Source organism: Miniopterus natalensis, chromosome 8, assembly GCF_054644295.1.
Source record: "Miniopterus natalensis isolate mMinNat1 chromosome 8, mMinNat1.hap1, whole genome shotgun sequence".
NCBI classification, from domain to species: Eukaryota; Metazoa; Chordata; class Mammalia; order Chiroptera; family Miniopteridae; genus Miniopterus; species Miniopterus natalensis.
Genome location: NC_142088.1, coordinates 60,502,501 through 60,515,183, shown reverse-complemented (window position 1 = coordinate 60,515,183; position 12,683 = coordinate 60,502,501).

The window sequence follows — 12,683 nt, the reverse complement described above, 5'->3', positions numbered from 1 at the left end:
ATTATTGATTAAATCATTGGCTATTGATTAAAACTCTAGGCCCTCTCCACAATCCAAAGGTCAGAGGTGATACTGAAAGTTTCAACCCTCTAATCACATGATTGCTCCTCTAGGCTACCAGTCCCCACCCTTAGGGTGGGTACAAAAGTCACCTCATTAACATAACAAGAGACAGTTTTGTCTCTCTCATTACTTAGGAAATCCTAAGGGTTTTTTTGGTAGTTGTGAGCCAGAAATTGTGAATGAAGACAAAATATACATGAGACATATATTTTGGTCATCTGAATGACCAAATATATATTTCTTATAAATTACAATATCACAACCTCTTATCACATATATGATTTGCAAATATTTTCCCTCATAACACGGGTTGCTTTTCATTTTGCTTCTAGTTTCCTTTGCTGTGCAGAGCTTTTTAGTTTGATATAGTCTCATTTAGTTATTTTTGCTTCTGTTGCTTTTGCTTTTGGTGTCATATCCAAAAAAAATCATTACCAAGACCAATGTAGAGGAGCTTATACCCTATGTTTCCATTTTCATTGCTTCAGGTCTTATGTTCAACTCTTTAATCCATTGAATTGATTTTTATTCCTTTGCATTTGGATGTCCAGTTTCCCCAACTATGTTTATTAAAGAGACTATCCTTTTCACATTGTATATCTTAGCTGTATCATCATAATAAATTAAATGACTATATATGCATGGATTTATTTCTGCTCTCTGCTATGTTCCATGGATCTATGTGTCTGTTTTCATGCCCATAACAAACTATTTTGATAACTATAGTCTTGTAATATAGTTTGAAATGCCTCCAACTTTGTTCTTCTTTTTTAAGATTGCTTTGGCTATTTGGGGTCTTTTTTGGTTCCAAACAAATTTTAGGATTATGTGTGTGTGTGTGTGTGTGTGTTCTGATTTTTAACACAGCCCTATAAATTTATAGAAGAGTTTTAATGTGATTTTAGCCTATTTTGGTTTACTTATGAAGCAGTTCTTCATAGGATAAAGCATTTCTGTAATCTGTTTGTTGATGGACAATGAAAAGAGAAAGCATATACTACCATGTTGATTTTTTAAAAATTATTCATCATTAACTTCATCACAAAAATGCTGTATTGTAGTCAGTACTATTGTGCAAATACTTCTTTTCTTAAACTGATTTTTAGAGAGAGGAAGGGAGAGAGAAAGAGAAAGAAACATCGATGTGAGAGAGAAACATCAATCAGTTGTCTCCCATATGTGCCCTGACTAGGGATGGAACTCTCAACCTGGGTATGTGCCTTGTCAGGGAATTGAACCCACAAACTTTTGGTGTAAGGAACAACACTTCAACTGACTGAACCACCTGGCCAGAGTATAAATATTTCTTTAAAAATTGTGAATTCTGACAACTACTTGTATTTTAATCAAAGATTTTCACAGTTTATTTGGAAACAAAAGTATAAACTATGTGTTCACCACACCCAATTGCAGATACATTTCTGTTCCAAAGATTTCCTAATTTAGGAATAATCTTTTTTAACATGGCAGTTTTCTTCACCAATATTTATGTTTATGATATTATTAGAAAAACAAATAATTTTACATATTTTTTAACCTTCCTAAATGAAATTTAAAATGCCAGATGTTTTATATCAGCAAAATGAACTCCCTCACTTTATTTTGATTTTATAAATAGGATCAATAATTGAACAATTATTGAAATTAACTTGTTGATTTGAAGCATATGATAAAAATAATATAAAACTAGTAAGATTTAATTATTTGCAAAGTTATTCTGGTAATAAAAGCCAATAATTAGCAGCTATCACTTTCCTTTTTAAATGTGCATAAGAAAATTTAAACTTAGAATGAGCAAATTTAATGAAGAGCATTAATATGAACTAAATAAAAATCCTTGCTTTCAGAGTAATACGAAAACCTACCTTCCTTAAATTTATTAAATTATCATTTGGCACAGTCATCTATAAATAACTAGTAATATAGCATCAAAAGTGTTGAAACCAAGCAATGAATGGGTCCGAGCTGCCTGTCACTACTTGACCCAATTAAGAAGAGAGAGTTGAATTGTACATGAGCATTTATTCCAATAATGCTGGCAGTCTTTGAGAGCACTGAGTCATCCTTGAAAATATCCTCTACCTCGACCCATATGCCAGCTGCTTATTTTGGGTAGAAAGGCAAAGGTTACATGGGAAAGTAGGAATTACAGGCTTGGGAAAGTAGGTAAGGTATAATGCTAACAGGTTACAGGCAATGAGAGCTGTGTGTCAAAAGGGCAGGAGTCCCCAAGACTTCATTGTTTTGGGAACAAGGTTGTTAATTTTTCCATGATGGTAGGCAGTTCTCAGAGAAGGAGAATGGACTGAATTCCAAGGTTAACTCCTATATCCTGGAGCACACAACTTTCAGTCAGGTTAGCGTGTGCTTTCTCTGATCAAAACAGAATAATCATGGTTGACAGAGCATGATTAATATTTCTTATAATTTAACTAGTCCTCACTAATCTATTTCTACCCCTTTAGTTTTAGACAACTAAAACTATTGTCTTAGTTTGTTCTGTGTTCAGTAATATCATTATAGTCCCTATAGTGGGTAATAAAAGTCAATAAGTATTTTGTACAAGTTAAAAGTTCATCTTCTTTCTTGGGAAAGAGAAATTTAATAATTAACTTTTCATTAAAGTATATTTAAAATAATTTTATTGCAGATGGCAAAAAATAGACATAAGACATTAAAGGAAATATATATTTGTATATTTTCAATATTCACTAAATAATAAGATCTCTCTAAGAAGAGTATTTATATTCATTTATTACCTCAGTGGCTGAATGACTGAAAGGTAGAGTTCTAGCAAAATATCCCAGCTTATTCAAATGCAACTATTGATAATAATGCATTTTTTGAAAATGAAAAATCTAGGACAATGATAACAGCAAGTGAGGACAGTGTGAGTTTTGACTCTCCAAGCAAACCTGGGAATATGACCCCTCCTACCTAAGAATCAATGTTATTACTGACTGTGCATGAATCAACTGAACCATGCATGGGTCAAAGTAAAGTGTGATCACAAACTGCATTAGTCATATATACCTTTTTATACAATATTTTAATATTAGATTGCCTCTGTGGGGGGAAACAATAAATTTCAAATTCATTTCGGGCTAGCATGACTTTGTCTGCGTATACTAACCTATCTCCCTCCCCAGCAACCCATTGTTCTTTATTCCATTAGCTGAGAATACAATTAAGTCTGGGTATTTTATGGTTCTTAAGCATGTCTATTGAGAGGAGACTTAAAAACCTTTACCTTTTGTGCTGACCACTTTGGCTCAGCGGCTAGAGCATTGGCCTGTGGACTGAAGGGTCCCAGGTTAGATTTCCACCTAAGGGCATGTGTCTCTGGGTTGTAGGCTCTATCCCCAGCCCTAATCGGGAGGCAGGCAATCGATGTGTCTCTCTGACATCAGTGTTTCTCTCTCTCTCCCTTCCACTGTCTCTGAAAAAGCAATGGAAAAAATATCCTCAGGTGAAGATTAAGAAAAAAACAAAAGCCTTTACCTTTTTGCTCCTTGATGCTACATCTAGGATAAGGTCAAGTAGACAGTGCCAACAGCATCAGTTAAGGAGTTAATAAACATTTCTGTGGCTAATCTGGGTTTAACATCACAGGATTTTATTAAGTAATATTTATTGAACACTTCCATGAACAAGGCATTGACTCGTTTTTCTGATACCCATAATGGCCCTGGGTCAATCATGTCATCTTTTCAATGGAATTTCCTCATCTCTTAAGAAGATATGCATTGTTCCTCACCTCTTAAGTGGACGTGCGTAATTATCTAAAAAGTCTAGATGCAACTGAGTGTACAAGGAACACCAGTGACTTTAAGAAAAACATGTTTGTTAATGAAAAACATGGTTTGGTCCTAATAAATTGTTAGCATTTGACTATTAATACCTTTAACATTTTTTAAAATTTATTTTTACTTCCAGCTGCTGATGAGGAAATTGAAATCCAGAAAATTCAGAGTAAATTCCACCAGGCCACACAGAAGTTCTCATAGAGCCAAGGAGAAACCTTATGAAATCCAGACTCCCAGCCTGATGTTCTGTCAGCTAGACCTCCATGTGAGCCTCACAAACATAGGTAGGAATAGCTTTCTCTAAAAACGCTCATGAAGCAAATCAGAGCAATGCTTCATTCCATGTGATTTCTCATCTGAAATGCAAACAATTGCCAATTTGTTTGACTTGTATTTGTAATTATTTCCTTGTGAATTACTCATCACTAAATGCTTTATAAATATTTTCTCTCTTTCCCAATGTCTATGGAATGATCATAGCACACAAAATGTTGGCTTTCAATGATTTATTAATATCTCCTTTTCAAATAACATTCATTTGTAAGATAGAATAACAGCACTTTAAAGAAACAAATCATGAATTTGAATTCCTTCTCAGGCAATGACTCATCTGATGTGCTTAATAAGATGAACTACATAGTGACTTTTATTTAAAGGTATCCATTATATAAGAAGGAGAAAGTAAATATGCATATTTGAATCTAGTTGCACACAGCCTTGCCATCCGCTAACATTCTGATAGATTTGCAGACTTCACTAAATTTGTGTAAGCTGAAGGCGTCGCATTATATGCATTACTGAACCTGATTCCACTTCTGCTAATAGTGAAACATTCAAGCCAGTGGCCATACTATAGCAGCATGCATCATATGCTTACCATGATTCCAAAGTAAGTACATGAAGAACGAAGCCTTTTATTTCTCAGTCCTTTTTGAACTTGAGACATAATTTTAAGCATTTTCTAGGTGGTAAAATAAATATCCCTTTACACAGAAACTTAATAAATTCAGAGTAGAATACAAAACTTAGTAACTTGATTCAGAATATTGTTCTTACTCTATGCTTGTAATTATTTTAATATCAAGTAATTTTTTTTAAAAAGAAAGAAAACAGTTCTCTTCCTTTTCGGTCCTGGTTGCTATCAAATAGCAAATGTGTATGCTTTTTGTCTTTGCTGTGAAAAACTTGGTACGAATTTAAACCAGCCTAAATACTAAAAATCCAAAATCCCCTTTTAAAAATAGAAAATTGAAATTGTTAAAAATTTATAGCAATACCTTTAAGCAGGAGAGAAAGGGGAACTCTTAAAAGAAATTCAAAAAAGAGCAGGATGCTTATTAAAGATCTATGAGGATTAACTTATAAGGAAAGATGAAATAAATTTTTAAAAAAGGAAAGTTGGATCTGTTCCAGGAAAAGACCATGGTAAACCAAAGGTGTGATAGTAATATAAGTAGTCCGTGTAGAGTGGCTTTACATTCTGATGCAATTGAGGAAAGAAAATGACCCAGCTTTATTTGCTAATGATAATTATCATAAGATGCAGGATGTACTAATCAAAAGGCAAGTCCTCAGCTTTAAATTTTATTTAAAAAATCTTCTAGAAAGATGGTTTAATGGGGAAAAGTATGGTAATAAATGACTGTAGAATTTTGAAAAATATTTATTCAATTCAATTCCTTCCCCCTCCAAGCCTTAAACGAGTAAAAAAGAGAACTACTTAGCTACAAAAGTCGCAACTTCATACCCCAAAAGGGGACACATTTTGTATGACTGACAGCAATGCAGACAGAGGGGCAAAATAGTCCAGGGGGCAGGGTGAAGGGAGGGGGAAAAGTTCATTTTAAGAGAAAGAGAAATGGTTGAGTGAAACATGAAAAGCCATCATGAGAAAGATGAAAAGGAGAGGTCAGGAATATTCTAGTTTCCCACTCCCCTCACCTGATTATTCTTGCCACTTTATTGGTGAAGTTTTGTAGATTGCAATAACTGGGATAGAAGAGGTATGCCTGTCAGCTGTTCACAATGCAGACTCTTGGAAAGGTCACCATAGCAGCCTTATGACAGGCCATGTAAGTCATTATGTGACTTCTAACTCATTTGTAAGTAGAATGGGATCTAGACCAAATTAATGTAAACTCTGAAAACATGTTAGTTATATTGAAAGCCAGGTTTTCCTCTCTATCTAAAGGCAAATAGATACTTGCTAACAAATGTGATGCCTTCCTTAGGAGCAGCAGAAATGGAAAATAAGTTCAATTTTCTGTGAAGAGGTTTAAGATAAAGATAGCAGCAGCTGAAGAAGACAGTTTGGGGAGAAAATATGTAGATATGTTAATATATATATGTATATATATGTATATAGATGCACACACATATACATACAGATAGTAGGTGTGTTTGGCTGGTTCCATTTAGATATTATTTTCTGATGAAAAAAATCTTAGGACTTTCAAGTTCATGTATTTTTAAGGAATATTAAAATATTATCAGGTTTAAGACAGTATATTTATGAATCCATAAATAGTTTTATTGGTATGGATCTATTAATTATGGAGCTTTGTCTTGCATTAAAATAGGCCTGATTTTATATCTTTAACCAAATGTTTTTGTATGAAAACTAGTAATGTACACATATTCATTAGCACTATATGCTAAAGTGAGTTGCCAAACATGCTATAGGTGATTGATACGTAGTAGTGAAAGGGTTAATTATCCATAATACCTCTTTTTACCCCTTCTCCCCAGACATCCCAATGTGTCTCTGTTATACACTTAGACACAGTTCCTAATGGCAAAATCTATTAGAATGCAGAATATTCTCCCAAGGGAGGTGGTGGAAGTCCTGTCACTTGAGACATTTAAAACAACACTGGATAAAGCACTAGAGAGCCATGAGTGCCTGTGCTCCAACCCCCAGGATAGAATACATGACCTAATGGGTGCTTTTCCATCCCTTAATGTCTCTGATTCACTGGGCGTTTTAATAGTTACCTCATATTTAAGTAGATGAACAACAGTCTATTTTTTCAATGGGAATTTTGTTTGGTCTATAAAGTGTCAAGACTGAGGTGACAAGACAAACCACAGGGGAATGAAGGAAGCCTCGTGGAAATTTAATTGATTTGGAGGAGGGTTGAGCAAACACAACAGTGTATTAGGGCTTAGCAAATGCCTCAACTTTTTTCAAGTGTTTTCAGTTCAAGAAAACCCAAAACACATTTGGCTAAACACTTTTTCCTTAATTTTCAAACCCATGTGTATTTCAAGGGAAATTCAATCCATGTGTTTCTGATTCATTTACACTTAGCTCATCAAAATGTGGTTTTGTAAGACCCATTTGATGTCTAAGAAGCCTTGTGAGCTTTTTTATAAGCCTTTTTTCTTTGAACCAGGAAGTTGCTTTTTGCCAAGAGTCAATGGAACTTCAACCTGAAAAGAGACAGTTTTATTTCAGATTTTGGAATCCTCAAAGTTGGTGGGAGGTAATGAGCAGAGAGGGGAACGGGACACTAATTCAGAGAGAATGAACGTTCCCATTTCTAATGTTATCTATTCAAATGACTTGAAAAGTATCTCTTTTTTCTCAATTTGTAGTAGAAAATCTGTCTTAAATTCTTGAAAACCCTGTAGAAAACATAAGGGTGCCAATATTGTCATTTGTTCTGATAATTGTCCACTAATGTGTCTCCTGGTGATGAGTAATCAGGACGGTAATGTCATATTTATCTCAGGGCACTTGTAAAGAAGTGACTCAAAAAGGTGTTTAGATTGGCCATCTTTCTATATTAAAATAAAAAGCTCTCTGCCTAGTTTTTGTTCTTCAGTGAATGTGCTGATTCAGGTGCACACAATCCCCTATCTCATTGCCGGTGTTCTTAAAGAGCATCTGGGGTAAGGAAACATACATCCGGTCCATCCGTCAAGAGTCCATGAGAAAGCCAACAGTGTTTGCACCTGCAGGATGAATTACATCTTTGGTGAGTGTGGGAAGCTACATAATGAGACAGCTGAATAGCTGACACATTTCTTTCCTTTTGCTCCTACCAAACCTTCTTTTTGTATTACCTTTACTTTTCCTAATTCTACCTCTCCCCTTTCCCTACCTTTACACAATCGCCACTATATGATAAAGCAAATAGACACACTCATCCAAGGATGGGTTGACATGGTTTACACATTGCTTTCATTTGGTTGTTCCTTGGATGAATTCTTCGTCCAGAACAAGATAATGAAAACCATACGGTCATTGAACACAAAATCTGCCGTCACTTTGGCTGTTCCCTTGCAGCCCATTTCATTTCATAAAGGCTGGTCCCTGAGTTTCCTTCAGTAGAAGATCCCAACCAGGTGGAATCCTGCCCCCTATGGGTTTGGATAATTCAGCAAATACTGCCAATTTATTCCTTGCTTGTCACCCATACTTCAGAGAACTCCTTGGAATGTAGTATCTCTTGCTAACCTGATACAGCTTTAGCAACTTAGCCTTTCACATGTTCAAAGAGTTCTGTTCAGGGACCTTTGCTGCCTAAAGAAAATAAATATTTTGAATGTATGGTAGAGGAAGGTAAAAGTGTACTTAGTTTCTGGGATAAGTTTTGACAGTAAATAGCAAAATTAGAAATTTTTAACAATGCAAGTTCAAACTACAGGTGTGAGGACATAGAATTATTCACTGATTCAAACTCCCATATCAGTGAGTGAAAAAGATCAAAGCGATAAAAATACAGATGAGGTCCCTGGAATTTGAACAAAAAAAGTTTAGTTTTACTTTCTAATTTGTCACTTGTTTTACACAGACACCAAAGAGACAGTTCAGCTATAAAAATTCATCTCCATTATTTGTGGTTTAAGATACAAAAGCATTTTCTCTTCAAATTGGCTGGGAAAAGAATTCTGCACTGAACTTATAAAAATACCCAATCTATTATGTCCAATTTTATTTTCTTTCTCACAGACATGTAATTGAAAATAAAAAGTGCAGTCTATGCTCAAATTGTAACTCTCATACATCTTTTTAATGCTGGAGAAATATTGTGAAGTTATTTTTCAGTACAAATATATGTTTTACTTTTAATTATCAGAGATCTTTGTCATTATTGATCAAGTAAAGAAAACTTTGTATAATATAGAATTATTTTATTATCTCTCCCCTTTAAGTGTAGAATTGGAGGCAAAGTGATGAACAATGAAGTATATAAATGGTTGTAATTCATTGCTGAGAAATGGAAAGAAATCTAGAATCATTTTGTCCAGACTCCTAATTTTATTGATGAAGAAACAAACAGGCCAGAGAAGAAAACTCTTTAAAGTTCCCAAACTGGTTTGTACCACAGTGGATATCAAAGTTTAGTTCTCTATCCTAGTAGACCTATCCTATTTTAATAATCAATAAAATTTCTATTAGAGGAATATATCCCTGGGAAGGGATACATTGAGTAAGACTACAGAGATTCCTTGAATTTAAAAAGTTCTCATTATGTAGAACCCCAATATATAGAACAGATTAAAGTGGAATTCACTCATTGAAGTGGAATTGGGAAACCTAAAGGCCAGTATGTTTGCCCCTCTCTTCTCTACCCTCTAGAAAGACTCTAAGGCACCTCAGAAAAGAATACAAAGGATTCCTTAGGACCATGACTTGAAACCACCAATATCTGCCCCAATTGTGGAAAACACACCCTAAGGTGACCTCCAATAACTGCACTGTATTAGTTTGCTAGGGCTACTATAATTATGTGCCACACACACTGTGGCTCTAACAATAAAATTTTGTTTTCTCAAAATTTGGAGGTTTGAAGACTGAGATCAAGGTATCTGCATGGTTGGTTAATCATTTATGGTCAGATGGTGGGCTGTGGTAGACAGAAGTTAGGATAACTGTAAAAAGTCACACTTTCAAGACTCTGCCTAGATTGTGGGTAGGACCAGTAACTTGCTTCTAACTAATGCAATAAAGACAAGGTGATGGGTGTCTCTCCACATATCTCATTTGCTGGTCCTGTGTCACATGCCCACCACAAAACAATTTCCTCCCTAGCAGACTAATAACCACAAACTGCTAAGACCAGTCATAATTCTCCAAAGTCACTGGGAAAGAAATGGTGGATACATTTGAACAAAACTGGCATCTGCCAACATAGGATGAAAAGTGAATAATCTGTTGTTAAGACAAACATAGTATCTTCTTCAACATAGTAATATAATTTTATAAATATCTGTATTATAAAGTGATTGAAAATTCCATAAAAATTAATTGAGCACCTCACATGGACAATACTCTAGTGAAAAAAAACAGGTAAAATTTCTTGTTCTACTTTAAATAAATAATGTCATATTTTGATGGTGTAAAAGATAAAATGTTTGGAGAAAAAAAGTATAAATGACTTGGTGAGAGTGAGGAGGGCTCTTTTATGTAGCTAGTCATAGTGTTCATCCATGGAAAAACTGCAAGTGATACAAACTGACTTGAATTCACTTTTGTCTAAATAAAACAAGATATCCCATTTTAACCCTATAGCAAATCCTCCGTGCATTTGTTTTGAACATTTCTATTTTTCCCCAATATTTCTAACCTGTTCTTCCATATCGGTCACTTTCCATTCCAAAGAGCCTCCCATATTATTTTATTTTTATTTTTAATTAAATTTATTGGGGTGACATTGGTTAATAAGATTATATAGGTTTCAAATGTACAATTCTATAATAGATCATCTGTATATTGCATTGTGTGTTTACCACCCAAAGTCAAATCTTTCATTCCCCTCACCCCCCTTCCCTCTAGTACCCACCATACTATTGTCTGTGTCTATGAGTTTTTTTGTTTGTTCATTTGTTGCTTTTAGTTTTATTTCCCACAAATGAGTGAAATCATATGGTTCTTAACTTTTTCTGCCTGACTTATTTTTCTTAGCACGATATTTTCAAGATTCATCCATGTTTTCACAAATGGCAGTATTTCATCTTTTTATGGCTGCGTAGTATTCCATTATATATATATGTACCACCTCTTTATGCAGTCATCTATCAAAGGGCACTTTGTTTCCACATCTTGGTCACCATATCTAATGCTGTACTGAACATAGGGGTGTGTATATCTTTGCAAATAAATGTTTTCAAATTTGGGGGGTCATATGGTAACTCTATTCTTAATTTTTTGATGAGCCTCCATACTCTTTTCCATATGATTGTACCAGTTTACATTCTCACCAGCAGTGAATGAAGTTTCCATTTTCTCCATAACCTCTCCAACACTTATTACTTGTCTTGTTGATAATAGCCATTCTTATGGGTGTGAGGTGGTATCTCATTGTAGTTTTGACTTTCATTTCTCCAAAAGCTGGTGAGGTTGAGCATCTTTTCATATATCTGTTGGCCATTTGGATGTCTTCTTGGGAGAGATGTCTGTCAGTTCCTCTCCCCATTTTTAAATTGGATTGTTTGGTGGTGTTCTATGAGTTCTTTACATATTTTGGATATAAACCCCTTTGTCAGGTCTATTGTTTGCAAATATCTTCTCCCATTCTGTTGGTTGCCTTTGTTGTTGGTGGTGGTGGGTTCTTTTGCTATGCAGAAGCACTTTAGTTTGACATAGTCTCATTTATTTTTGCCCTTTCTTCCCTTGCCTTTGGGGTCAAATTCATAAAATCTTCTCTAAGACCAAGGTCCATAAGTTTAGTACTTATGTTTTCTTCTGTGTAATTTATTATTTCAGGTCTTATATTTAGGTCTTTGATCTATTTGATTTAATTTTTGTATGTGGGGACAAACAGGAGTCTTGTTTCATTCTTTAATTTTTAAGATGTTTTATTTTTAAAAAGTTTAATTCATTCATTTAAAAAATAAATAAACAAACAGTAATAGTGCCATTGTATCCAGCTGCACTGTCTGTGTATTGCATGATTCTAAAGAAACCAGACACAGACTACAGTATAAATAGTTGTGGTGTGCTGTCCCCAAAATCTTTCTTCTGCCTCAGATCCCTGCTCTAGCTATGGTCTTATCTCTCTGTCCTCCCCATCACTGAAAAAACTTTTAAAAATAATTTTTGGCACTAGTTATTTCTTCATTTTCTTCTATTTATTTCTAACGCCATTGCAATCTGGCTTCAACTCTTCCTCCCCTGCAAGATCAACAATGACATCTTCTTACTAAACCAAAAGGCCCTTTCAGTCCTTATGTTGTTTGACATTTTGACAGCATTAGATTCTCTTTCTTGAAAAATACTTTTCCCATTTTTCATTCTCCCTTGTTCTTTTAGTGTCTCTGACTCTTCCTTCTCAGCTTTTATGGGGATCTTGCAATTTTATATTGTTTATGCTCTGCCATAGGCTCCCTTCTCTTCTCACCCATGTGGTGCAGATCAAGCAATACAGGCTTAGATAAACAAAATCTTGTTGGCAAGTATGTTTTTGGTGCATAAAAAGTTATTGATATACTTTGGTTATTTTATTCCATCTAAACCACATTTACTTTAATCTATTTTTGGACTCAAAGTTCATAATTTTGAAATTACACAATAGATGATAGATGATGATAGATGATAGATGATAGATGATAGATGATAGATGATAGATAGATAGATAGATAGATAGATAGATAGATAGATAGATAGATAGATGATAGATAGATAGATAGATAGATAGATGATAGATAGACAGATTAGATAGATAGATAGATAGATAGATGATAGATAGATAGATAGATAGATGATAGATGATAGATAGATAGATAGATAGATAGATAGATAGATAGATAGATGATAGATAGATGATAGATAGATATAGATAGATGATAGATGATAGATAGATGATG